Source organism: Tachypleus tridentatus, chromosome 12 (genome assembly GCF_004210375.1).
Source record: "Tachypleus tridentatus isolate NWPU-2018 chromosome 12, ASM421037v1, whole genome shotgun sequence".
Lineage (NCBI taxonomy): Eukaryota > Metazoa > Arthropoda > Merostomata > Xiphosura > Limulidae > Tachypleus > Tachypleus tridentatus.
In genome coordinates, this window is record NC_134836.1 from 66,373,944 (window position 1) to 66,387,508 (window position 13,565).

The window sequence follows — 13,565 nt, forward strand, 5'->3', positions numbered from 1 at the left end:
ATACGTGGTGGATTCAGGAGTAACAGGTAGCATGTTTGCTTTGTTGTATGTACTGGATTCAGGAGCAATATGTACCATCTTTATTCAGTTATATGTATGGATTCAGGAGCAATATTCAGCGTGTTTGTTTTGTTATGTGTTGTGAAATCAGGAACAATACGTATCATGTTTGTTCAGTTACGTGTTGTGGAATCAGGAACAATACGCATCATGTTTGTTCAGTTACGTGTTGTGGATTCAGGAACGATATGTAGAATGTTTGTTTATTGATATGTAGGGATTCAGGAACATGTGACACGTTTGTTTAGTTATATCTAGTGGATTCAGGAACAATATGTAGCACGTTCGTTTTATGTAATGGATTCACGAACAATATATAACATGTTTGTTTAGTTATATGTTGTGTATTCAAAACAATATATGTAGCATGTTTGTTTAGTTATATTTAATGGATTCAGGAGCAATATGTAACACATTTGTTTAGTCACGTGTAATGGATTCAGGAACAAAATGTCGTTATATGTAGTGTATTCATGAGCAATATATAGCGTTTGTTTACTTATATGTAGTGGATTCAGGAACAATATGGGGAACGTTTGTTTTCTTATATGTAATGAATCCAGGAACAATATGTAGTTATATGTAGTGGATTCATAAGCAATATGTAGCATGTTCATTTTGTTATATGTAGTGGATTAAGGAACAATATGGGGAATGCTTATTTTGTTATATGTAATGGATTGGGAACAATATGTAGTTATATGTAGTAGATTCAGGAGCAATATGTAACATGTTTGTTTTGTTATATGTAGTGGATTCAGGAACAATATGTAGTTATATGTAATGGATTCACAAACAATATGTAGCATATTTGTTTGTTATATGTAGTAGATTCAGAAATAATATGTAGCATGTTTGTTTTGTTATTGTGGTGGATTCAGGAACAATATGGGGAACGTTTGTTTTATTATATGTAGTGGATTCAGGAGCAATATGTAGCATGTTTGTTTAGTTATATGTAGTGGATTCAGAAACAATATGCAACATGTTTGTTTTGTTATATGTAGTGGATTCAGGAACAATATGGGGAACGTTTGTTTTATTATATGTAGTGGATTCAGGAGCAATATGTAGCATGTTTGTTTAGTTATATGTAGTGGATTCAGAAACAATATGCAACATGTTTGTTCAGTTATATTTAGTGAATTCAGGAAATATATGTAGCACGTTTGTTTAGTTATATGTAGTGGATTCAGGAACAATATGTAACATGTATGTTTATTTATATGTAGTGGATTCAGGAACAATATGTAACATGTATGTTTAGTTATATGTAGTGAATTCAGGAAACTGCATTTATTTTATATGTTTCCATTATTTGTTTCTCGTCATTTTGGATGTGTTTTTACGATAGTAACAATATAACAAACAGACCAAGGTTTGAAATCTGTAGTTACTGCTGTCACTATGTCAGCTCCAGAACTTAAAACGTTGTCACCTGAGGAATTGGTAAAGAAACGTACCATGATGTTTCTTTAACTGCATGGTCTATAACAATGCCATGAGAAAACCGTAAACTTTACGCCAAGTCATGTTTTCCAATAACTTTAAACACCCAAACAACAACATGTTATGCAAAAACTTATTATTTTAGATAGTAACATCGTTATGTGTAACTTTGGGTTCATAAACTGTTCCTCCAAACCATCTGTCAAAAGGTAATACGACTTACTACTGGAATGAGTTTACAACATCGATAAAGCTTAATAAAGCACTTTGTCAAACTACTGCCAGATATGTTCATTACACACTCTCATTAGCCTTACTTAGTACGTCTTTTCTTACGTCGTTTGGAAGTATGAGGAAATCTTACACTAGATGGAGCAACATTACATTAACACTTCCTATTACAAGTCTCCATCTTGACTTAGATATTTAGATGGTAATTTTACCTTATTAAAACGAATATCACATAAAAATACAATTTATAGTTAAAAATAAAACTAAATATACATTAAATATTTCAAATGATAATACGACCCACTCAATGCTCCACTACTAAAATTCGGATAAAAAACATGCAAAAGAAATTACACACTCTTGGTTTTTAATAATATAATCTACCGGAATCATGACGTTCGTTTAGCATACACTATATGTACCAGAGAAAACATCAATGAATAACTTATTTATTTCAAAGATCTACTACCATTAACCAATTCTCTATCACAAATACTTACACAAATTATTACCAATTTTAAAATATTTAAGACAGTTCACACCTGTCTTCACTTTTCTTTCATCATGAATCAACCTGATAAAAACCCTTATAATAAAGTTTGCTATTTGTTTAACTTAGCACTCACTTTTATGGGGACTGCATTTCCTAGATGATCACATTTAATCACATCATAAGAAATCAAAACGTCTTTTATAGCACCAGTTGTAATAATCGCACAACTGCAGTTACTATATTCAAACACTGTTGCTTGCTTAAAACAACTAGAAAATATGTCAATAATGTTTTCAGGGATTTTTAAATAAAAATCTCAAACAAACGTGGATATAAAATGACTTTCAAAATTTAACTAAAAATTATTTCCTAAATTTCCATATCTCACGAGATGAATTAAACAACACGTCACCGAATAGGACGTAAAACTTGTGTAGTCGGGTAATGTGGTCAACTGTCAACCTAAAAACGAAAGATAATATTCTGTTGACGTCAATATTTAAAATTTCATACTATCCGTTCATCAGCACGTTACAAACACGTTGTTGTGACGACATTTTTTGCTGGCACTGAATTGGTTTGTCGCGCTATGAATCTTTGGCACATTTCTCCAAATGATAGTTTCACTCTCATAACCTTTCTGCATTACATATTACTGTGAAATCACACATATAATCATTCTTTAAAAGCAATTTTCATTTATTTATAATCCAAACTATATTATATGACTTACTGATATCACCATAAACTATGTTTTTTGATTAAATACTTAATATAACTTATTACCTAATAATACTAACCCTTTTGAACAGATACCAAGTCGAAGAAACAAAGCAAGAGTGAAGCCCTTACGTTTTACAGCGAAGCGCGTGATAATAAAAACTTACTGCTTCCACATTTCACTGAACCAGCATGCTTGTCTATAGCAAACCTTAACTCGCAGCATGAAAACGACTGTGCTATTCGCTACTTACAATCACTAAAGCGATTCTCTAAAAAACAGAGAATTCTCTACAATTTCACTGTGACATCATCCAGCCTCTCCATCTTAACCATGCTCTTGGCACGTGCTAACAGGCATCACCCAACGTGCACAGGTTTGTGAACTGGGGACCAATTGCTAATTTCCCCTAAACAATTATTACTTTCGCTCACAATTCTCGAGAATTTAGTAGAGACATAAAAAAGCTCACAATACATATATATCTTAAACTACAGAAGAAATAGACTTCGAATAGCATTGTTCCCCGCTGGTACAGCGGTAAGTCTGCGGATTTATAACACTAATTCAGGGGTTCGATTCCCCTCGCTGGAGACAGTAGATAGACAGATCTGGCTTTGTTATAATAAAACACACAATTACACACTTGATTAACATTACACTACACGTGGCCTCTCTGTTCATAATAAGTATAAAATGTACCGTTACTTCTCGTTCGTGCCTCCCCCTAGTGACTCAGCGGTATGTCTGCGGACTTACAACACTAAAACCGGCTTTCGGTGGGCAGAGCACAGATGGCCCATTGTGGAGCTTTGTGCTTAATTCAAAACAACTTCTCGTTCCGTATCGATAATTTACTGGAAAACAGCATTTACTACACTTTATGTTTCAAACACATTTGAAAAAGTCTGAAACTAGAGTGGTAATTTTTAGGTTTTATTCTATTTCAGAACTTCTGAGCTGATTAAAATAACAAAGAAATAATTGCTTTAGGATTCGACATTTAAAAAACACTTACAATATACATCAGTATCCCACAATCCAATAATATTGAACATTTGGGTGTGCATTCTTGTGTTTATATTTAACATACAACGACTGTTCTAGTCATATATAGTTTCCTATAGCTGTATTCTTGTGTTTATACTTGATATACTATGACTGTTCTTGTGATACAAGTTGACTAAAGATATTCTTGTGGCTTATACTTGATAAATAATGACTGGCATTGATATGAGATTTATGTAAGTTGATGTCACGTTTTACACTGAGAATTAAATATACTTTTAAGATAGCATGCTTTATTCCATTGTGTATGTATTGTAAACTGGTAATGTTTATCTGTGAGGCTTATTTTATCACATGTTCGAGGCTTATTTAGACTGAGAACTGAACTGTCAAACTTTTGGAATCTAGCCCTGCACATGGCTTGATAAGATATATTTTGAATATTGCGATTTGTTTATTCGCTAGATGGGCCCACCAACAAATACTAATGTTACTAAACACGCTTTAATGGTTTCTGTCGTGAACAAATTATTTTTTCTTATTCGGAATTTCCAGTCCACTTACCGATAAAACAAACGTTGTATTTCTTTAATTTCAAATTTACGATTACAGTGACAAACGTTCACCCACAGGCCTAACTTTAGAAATAACTATTTAACTGGATTGTAGAAGTTCAGGTACATATCAAACTCTTTAAATGTATATGTACACTAACATTAACGACAAGTAGACAGATGAAGTGACAGTTTTATATTTCAATAAGTAGTTCTTGAAGTGAATGTCAGTTATTGATTGACGAGTCGGTAAAAATTCTTGTTAAAATTAATTAACCAAATACTGACACAGTAATGAATAACATAAAAAGATGCTGAAATGTTGCAACATTTAAATTTGAGGTAATGTCAGACGTACTTGTTTATTATTAATACAACTTTTCGGAGGTCTCTAAGTTATAACTTAACACAATTAAACAATCACAACTTGCTAATTTAATTCAAATCACTTACGTGTTTTGTTATATAATAACAATAATGACTTCTAAATAACTAATTTCTTCCTCAATATTTAAGAATAAGATATTATAATATATATTTACATATTTTTAATCTAAAATTTACTGTATAGCTAACTAAGTTCAATGAAAAAAGTAAATATTGAATCGGTAATAACCTCAACCAGCGAAGCAGTATTTTTTTAGCACTAGCGTCAGCCTAGAGCTATTATCCAAGTAGAATGTTGCCATACTTTTAACCGGAACCTCCCGAATATCAGCCTGTTTCCTCCGACCATCTACATTTTCGTGACATCACTCATCTTTACACTTCTGTTTGATAAAGAAGAAAATTACACTAATAAAGTACCATATAAAAGTACACTACAAAGAATATGGTTAGACTAAGCTAAAATTAAACTACCAAATACTTTGAGTAGTATATTTGAATATATGAATGTGAACATTTGTTGTAAAGATTATTTTCCAGTCACTCCACGTACTGATTTCCTTTAAAGTACTACGACAGCGACACACATATGTTGAAATTATAACATAAAAATACAAAAGACAATCACCAATTAATTTTACTACAGTACGATACAATCCTCTTTAAATTAGTAAGAAGAAAAACATTTATAAGGTAACAATATGACAGTTACTTTTGCGGTAGTCACAAACGCTTATAGCCAACTGATAAGGTTAAAATATCCGCGAAACAATTTCTAGGAATAACACGCCAAAATTCTCTTTATACGCAGATAAATATAAGCTGCACAGCAGGCAATATGTGCTGTGCCTCCCGTGAGTTTGAAACCGAGTTTATAGTGTTATAAGTCCGCAGATACGTCGCTGAACCTCTGGGTGAGTAGCAATTTGCAAAGAACAAAAAGAAGAAAGATAACAAAAAAAAAATATCAAAAATCCTTAACTATTTATTACATTATCATAATAAGTTACCAAATCCTTAACTAGTTATTACATTATCATAAGTTACCAAATTCTTAACTATTTAGTACACTTATCTCAGAATGGCTGGTATGTGTATTAACACTTTTATTGTTAAGGAGAGAACAATGTGTCGACCTTCCTAGGTCATCTTCAGATTAAGAAAGAGAGAGTGTTTGAATGTGACCGTTGATGGACATATGTTTTAGGAACGAGGGATTGTAGGGGGCGTTATAGGTGGATGTTAGCTTATTATTTAGTATAGGTATAGAGATGTTCCTTTATATTGGTTTAATTTTGTTGTATAAGTACGGCTTCTTTGATTTCCCGTTTGTTTATATTTGTTTCCCTACTCAATATCTGGATGTTTTCTATGATTATGTTGTGTTTATTTGACTTGCAGTGTTCAAAAACGTGTGAAAGTGTTCTTTGTGTTCTTTGAATCTAGTTTCCACTTTTCTGGTTGTTTCTCCAATATAGAAGTCGTGGCAGAGCTGCATTGTATTTTATAAGTTATGTCGGTGTTGTGTTTGTCAGTGTACTTTTTACACAGAATGGACTTTAGTTTTGTACCTGGTTTTTGAATAAATTTGGTGTTTAATGGAATGTAGTGTTTTGTTTTTTCCAAATGTTGGTTATTTTTTCGCTGATTTCGGAAACATATGGTATGCAACAGTATAAAGTTTTGTAGTTTGTTGTATTTTGGAATTTATTATTGTTTGTTCGCTGTAGGTATAGGTGTGTGCGTATAATTTTTCCACGGTTTTTTGTTGTTATTAGCTTCTGTAGCTATAAAATTACCTTTTGTTGTTATTAACCTTTGTAACGACACAATCATTTTCTTGTTTTTGCCCTTTTAGCGATACAATCAACTTTAGAGTTATTTACCTTGATACCAATGCAATCACTTTGTTGTTCTTACTGTTTACAGCGATACAATAACTCTATGGTGTTATTAATTTTTAAACCAATACAATATCTCTTTTGTGTTTTTAACCTTTTACCGATACAATTTTTGTTGTTACTAACCTTTGTACCGATGCAATCACTCTTTGGTGTTATTTAACCTCTGTACCGATGCAATTACCCTTTGAAGATATCAGCTTTTTTAAAACACAGTCACTATCTGGTGTTATTTATCTTTGTACTGATACAATCAATCTTTTATAATATTAACCTTGGTACCAATACAAAACTTTAATGATATTAACCTTTGTACCAATGCGATCACTATTTGATATTATTAACCTTTGTACGGATGCAATCACTCTTTGGTGTTATTAACCTTTGTACCGATAAAACCACTTTGTTGTTAATAACCTTTGTACCGATGCATCACTTTTTTCTTATTGACCTTTGTACCGATGTAACCACTCTTTGGTGTTATTAACCTTTGTACCGATACAATCACTTTGATGTTATTAACTACTGTTCCGACACAATAATTTGTTCTTATTATCCTTTACACCGATGCATTTACTCTTTGGTGTTATTAACCTTTGTATAGATACAATCTCTCTTTTTTGTTATTAACCTTTGTACCAACCCAGTCACTTTGTTGTTTTGACCCTTGTATCGATGCAATCACTCTATGGTGTTATTAAACTTTTAATCGATGCTATCACTTTGTGGTTATTAGCCTTTTCCGATACAACTGTGTTTTTTTATTTTTTTTTGTAGCGATACAACCATTCTTTGGTTTTATTAACCTTTTTATTGATGCAATCACTTTGTTGTTATTGATTTTTGTATCGATGCAATCAATTTTTGGTGTTATTAACCATTTTACCTATACAATCACTTTGTTGTTATTAGTCTTTAGAACTATACAGTTACTGTTTGGTGTTATGAAACTTTGTAGCGATTCTGTCACTCTTTGGTGTTATTAATCTTTGTTCTGATGCAATCACTTTTTTCGTATTAGCCTTTATAGCGATACAATCCCTTTGGTGTTATTAACCTTTGTACAGTACGATCACTTTGTTGTTATTAACCTTTGTACCGACACTATCCCTTTGTTCTTATTAACCTTTTTAACGATGCATTTACTCTTTGGTGTTATTAACCTTTGTACTGATACAATGATTTTCGTGTTCTTAACCGTTGTTGCGTTATAATCACTCTTTGGCGTTATTAAACTTTGTACCGATGCAATCACTCTTTGGTATTAGCCTTTATATCGATACAATCACTTTGGTGTTACTAACCTTTGTAAAGTACAAACATTTTGTTGTTATTAACCTCTGTGGCGATACTATCACTCTTTGGTGTTATTAACCTTTGTACTGATACAATGATTTTCGTGTTCTGAAACGTTGTAGCGTTATAATTACTCTTTGGTGTTATTTACCTTTGTACCAATGCAATTACTTTATTTTTTATTAACCTCTGTACCTACACAATAACTTTGTTATTTATTAATCTTTGTACCAATGCAATCACTTTGTTGTTTTTAGCGTTACAATCACGCCTTGGTGTTATCAATCTTTGCACCGATACACTCACTTTGTTGTTGTTAACCTTTGTACCGATAAAATCACTTTGTTTTTATTTACCTCTGTAGCAATACAATCTATCTTTGGTGTTATTAAACTTTCTACCGATAGAATCACTTTGTTCTTATCAACATTTGTAACCATGCAATCACTCTTTGGTATTATGAACTTACTCTTCTCCTTGGACTTTTTTTGCCGTTCCCCGCTGATACAGCAGTAAGTCTACGGATTTAAAACGCTAAAATCACTGGTTCGATTTTCTTCAATGAACTCAGGAGATAGCTCAATGTGGCTTTGCTATAAGAGAAACACCAACACCTCTCATGTATGCCAAATATAATGTAACCTCGATAATATTATGCAAGACAAATTTTGTTCCTGGATAGTATGTGTTATTTTTTAACTGCTTACGTTGTAAAAGTACTGAAAATGGCCATTATTCCCTTCAAAGTTTGCTTTTGTGACCTGGATAATGATATTTAGAAATTAACCTATTTTCTATGTAAATACGGGCAAAGTTGCACATTTTCATTCGCATAAGGTCTAAATAAGACAACACATGAATCAAGATTTACATGTATTTATACTAAATTTATACACAACTGAACAAAAATATTTAAGAGTGACTAGTTGTTCGAGAGTTGGGACTGTAATGTAAATCACTTTCATGTATCAGCCCCAAAATATAGTTTCCCATCATGCTTTCATTGTACGCCCTTGGTTGCAGCCTTCAAAGACCAATATATCTTGGTAGAAGCGCTCGCATTGCTCCTCTGAGTATGCTCACACGTTCTACTTGAATTTATCAAGATGAGCGTCAAGGATATGCACTTTCAGGGACATCCTGAAGCCCATTTTGCCATAGTTTTTCACCAGAGCCTAAACCAGTAACACATAATTTTCGGCCTTGTGATTGCCTAAGAAGCCCCAAACCACTGCGACAAAGCTACCTCAAGCTTATTTTTACTCCCTACTGAGCTTCTTGGGGAATTCTGTGCACTCCAGGATCTTCTTTATTTGTGGTCCAAAGAAGACACCAGCTTTGACCTTTGCCTCAGACAGCTTAGGGAAGAAGTCTCAAAGGTACTTGAAGGCTGCAGACTTCTTATCAAGATCTGTGACAAATTGTATCATAAGACCCAGTTTTATGTGCAATGGTGGGAACAACATCTTCTGGAGGTCCACTAGTGGCTCACACTTGGTATTGTGCCTCCCCACAGAGAACTTGGTCCGTTGTGGCCAGTGCTTCCTGTTGTAGTGCGCTGCGGTGTCCCTGCTGTCCCAAAGGCAAAGAAAACAGGGAAAGTTGGTGAAGCCTCCTTGGAGACCCATTAGAAATGCCACCATTTTGAAGTCTCCGATAACCTCCAAGCCATACTTATCGTACTTCAAGGCAGACGCTGCCACAGAGTACTTTTTGTTCTTGTCTGAATAAATTGATCATATACATAGCCGAATATATCTGGAGAACGCTTGCAGCTTCTTGATGCTATCTCTGATAAAATCAGATAGGTCTATGTGTTCACTTAGGCAGCTAGAACTAAACTGAAGTGGCGAGTGGTGAGCCCCTGTATATATATTACTATGGAAAGTTCTAAAGGGTTCTTGAAAATTCTCGTAAGTTCTACAACGTTCTAGAAAGTTCTTGAAAATCTTTGTAGGTTAGAGAAAATTCTCTATCAGCTATTCAGTACTGAATCTACCTGGAATGTTCTAGAAAATGGGTGAATTTGAAAATTTCATTATCCAGGTCACAAAAGCAAAATTTAAAGAGAAAAATGGGTATTTTCCATTTACTTTAGACATAAGCAATTTGGAAATAACACTTTCTGCCCAGGAACAAGAAAAAGTTAAATTTTTGTTACATAGTATAATGAAGTAAGCGAACACATGGAGGGTTTTCTTTGAGGATCAGTTGCAAAATCCTTAGTATCATTATAATTCTCAGTATCAATCTCGGTTTTATCTGAGCTTGTCCCACTGACATTTTCACTAACAGATAAGTATTTTGAAAATTTAATCAAAGTAATATGTTGTTACGTATTATAATTGATCTCGGATGAGCCTACAGTTTATTATGCTAGATACGTTACGTATGACAATTACAAATACCTGGGACGTTTAATTTTAACTTGAGAGTTAATTAACTATTAATATGTATCAAATTTATATTTGTCAACAAGATTGATATACGCAATTTTCTTTCTTAACATTTTTAAAAACAATTAATTCAAATAATAATTTATAAAAAAAAAGTTTTCAAACTGACAAACGATAATTGCATTTTATTTAGTCTGGAATTTAGTATTTTATTTAGTCCAGGTCCACGAGGCGCAAATTATTTTTATGTTGGCACATAGATATTGTTTTTTGTTTGTTTTTTAATTTCGCACAAAGCTACTCGAGGGCTATCTGTGCTAGCCGTCCCTAATTTAGCAGTGTAAGACTAGAGGGAAGGTAGCTAGTCATCACCACCCACCTCCAACTCTTGGGCTACTCTTTTACCAACGAATAGTGGGATTGACCGTCACGTTATAACGCCCCCACAGCTGAGAGGGCGAGCATGTTTGGCGCGACCGTGATGCGAACCCGCGACCCTCAGATTACGAGTCGCACGCCTTAACACGCTTGGCCATGCCAGGCCTCACATAGATATACTTCACTTGATGGGAATGCTAGCTAGCTCTGTTCTTGTTTGGTCTACATGGTTTACAAGCTTACTTATCACAGAGAAACACAGATATCTAATGTCCTCGTAGAAATACTAACGTCCAAAGTTAATTCTCTGAAATTTAACGCTTTGTAATATTCAAAACCTGTAAACGTTGCTGGTCAAGTTCTGTAATTTTCCATTTAATAAGTGTTAATCACAATTATAGCTTACGAGGCTTATATCGTACTGATTGTAGTTAACCGTTAATAACGTTTTCTTCCTTCTCTCAGCGCGTCGATTTTATATACCAATCACGCGAGATTCTCGAACGTTCAAAAATGTTCGAAGGATCGCTACTGCTTTCGTAAACCATATATTGTGATTCTTGCTCTAGAGAACAGGCGGGACTTGCGCAAACACATCCAACAATACACATCACACACATCAAACTGAAACAAGCCTAAAATAAATGTATAACAGTGAATCCGTTACACCTGAATAACTAATATGAAATTAAAATGGGAACAGTGTTTAAATGCACAATAAATACTTTATTTGAGCAACATTACAGAAATACTCTACATGATTTTCAGCTGTATAGTGTCATCTTTATTTAACAATGTATTACTTAATTTACAAAACAAAATTTCTGTTAATTCTCTAATATTAAATTTTAATTGAACATAAGGTTCATTTAAAATATCACTGCATGTCAATGTATCAAATGGTCTGTTTCAAAAATGCGTTGAGCAGAAAAATTAATCTCTTTTTTCACGTTTGTGCTATTTGCGTTCATTAAGTAGACGGTTGAAATTACGTTTAACTTGACTAATGGAGTTTTCATTACATTTAAACCTAATTCAGTATAGTTCGTTTTATGTAAAATATTATTAATATCTTTAGTACCATTTGTTTGTGTCAGTTGGTTTGTAGTTCAAAGCTATGTAATGGCTGCCAGAGCTTTGTTCGCCCTTGGGAATTCAATCCAGGATTTTAGCATTTTAAGCCTGTAAAGCTACCACTGGACCACTGGGGACATGTATAGTACTGAGAAGCAGGGATGAAGCTAACCAGCATCACGTAAATCATTTGTACAAACTCTCTACTCTAATGACAGGTCTCTACGGCTTTTGGGCCGTGGCATAACAACAGAACTTAATATATAGTGTTAAACATTGTTTTTATCAAGGTAAATATGTGAGTGGTATTAAATTGATTTATTCTAGAATATGTCGGTACCATATGCTCTCCTTGCTAGCTCCTTTCTATGTAGTTAAATTACTGCATGCCTATCATGACAGTTATTTCAGGCCCTAAATCTGATCAGTGTGCTTATTCAAACAGAATCCTTATGAGATGTTTTTGGTACAAGTATATAGGAATTCTACAGAGTAATAAGTATTCACTGTGGCTTGTTCAGTTGTCAACAGGAATCAATGCAGCATTACTGTAGTGTTGAAATTTACGTTCTGTTATGACATAGAAGAATTAACCTCATAAAATGGAAAGAATGACAAAATATTTTCTTGTCCTAACAATTTTGCACAGTACTGTATAGTACTGCTACGTATAATGTTACCACATGTACAGACAGTTACGAGTATATCATGACATGTATCATGTTATATGGTAGCCAACCTCTGAAACAGCTGGCAGTCTTCAGAAAATACTTTTGGCCTTGCATAATGCAAGGACTCGCATATATTACTAACTGATACGTGAGCCACATTCTGAACCCCAAAACCCAAGGAATCTGAATTGTGTTTCTCTCAAGAGTGCTCTGAATATATGTTTCAGTGAAAGAAGCTACATATACTTACCTCATATCAACATATAACGTCGATGCGAATGTGCGACTTCTCACATATATTGCTAAATGACATGCAGGCTAAATCTGAAGACATTAAACATGGTTGAATTAATTTTCTAGAATAATTTCCTTTACTGGTGAGTTCGAATTCAATTTAGGTTTGAGTTTTTGAGTTTCAACCGTTTTTGATACTATATACGATAGTAAAGTTATTTACGTCAGTAGCTCCATTACACTCCTGATTAAAGTATGTATATGCAGATGTTTGGAGAATTACCAGTTGCTCCTCTATGTGTTGTTTTAAACGACGCTTGTGTTTAATCTTACATAATCTACTCTACATCGACAACAAACGCATCAGTAAACAGCTGTTACCAATTTCCTGTACAGATTTGAAAGCTGTGCACAATAATATTTATGTCTATGGCTACTGTGATTTCAAGATTTTTTTAAATTTTATTTTACAATATATACCTAACTGTTTGGACTGAGAAACTACAATATCAATAACTCTTGAAGTCGTTTTGATAAAGGTATATGTAAACCAACGTATAAAGGATTGTATAATAATTTCGAGAGTTTCATTTCTCTTAAGTACATGAATAATTTGATAAAAAGTAACTTATAGAGCTTATCATAATACTACTTATGTTCATTATTTTTTAAGGGACTAGAAAATGTATAATATATTGGTTTATTTTCTTAT

At 33.4% G+C, this 13,565-nt stretch overlaps 1 protein-coding gene across 4 annotated transcripts in view; it reads right to left on the minus strand.

Annotated features, from left to right (window-relative positions):
- The window catches only part of LOC143233455 (sodium-dependent phosphate transporter 1-B-like), a 44,685-nt gene extending 39,200 nt beyond the window's left edge, over positions 1 to 5,485 (minus strand). The window contains exon 1 of one of the 4 annotated variants that reach the window (XM_076469713.1): positions 5,208 to 5,485. The gene's annotated coding sequence lies outside the window, so the exon portion shown is untranslated. Of the gene's footprint in view, positions 1 to 2,366; positions 2,684 to 3,033; positions 3,628 to 5,207 lie in introns of those variants that run through there. The other 3 variants (XM_076469711.1, XM_076469710.1, XM_076469712.1) reach the window with 3 other exon arrangements.
- Between the last annotated feature and the right edge of the window lie 8,080 nt (positions 5,486 to 13,565).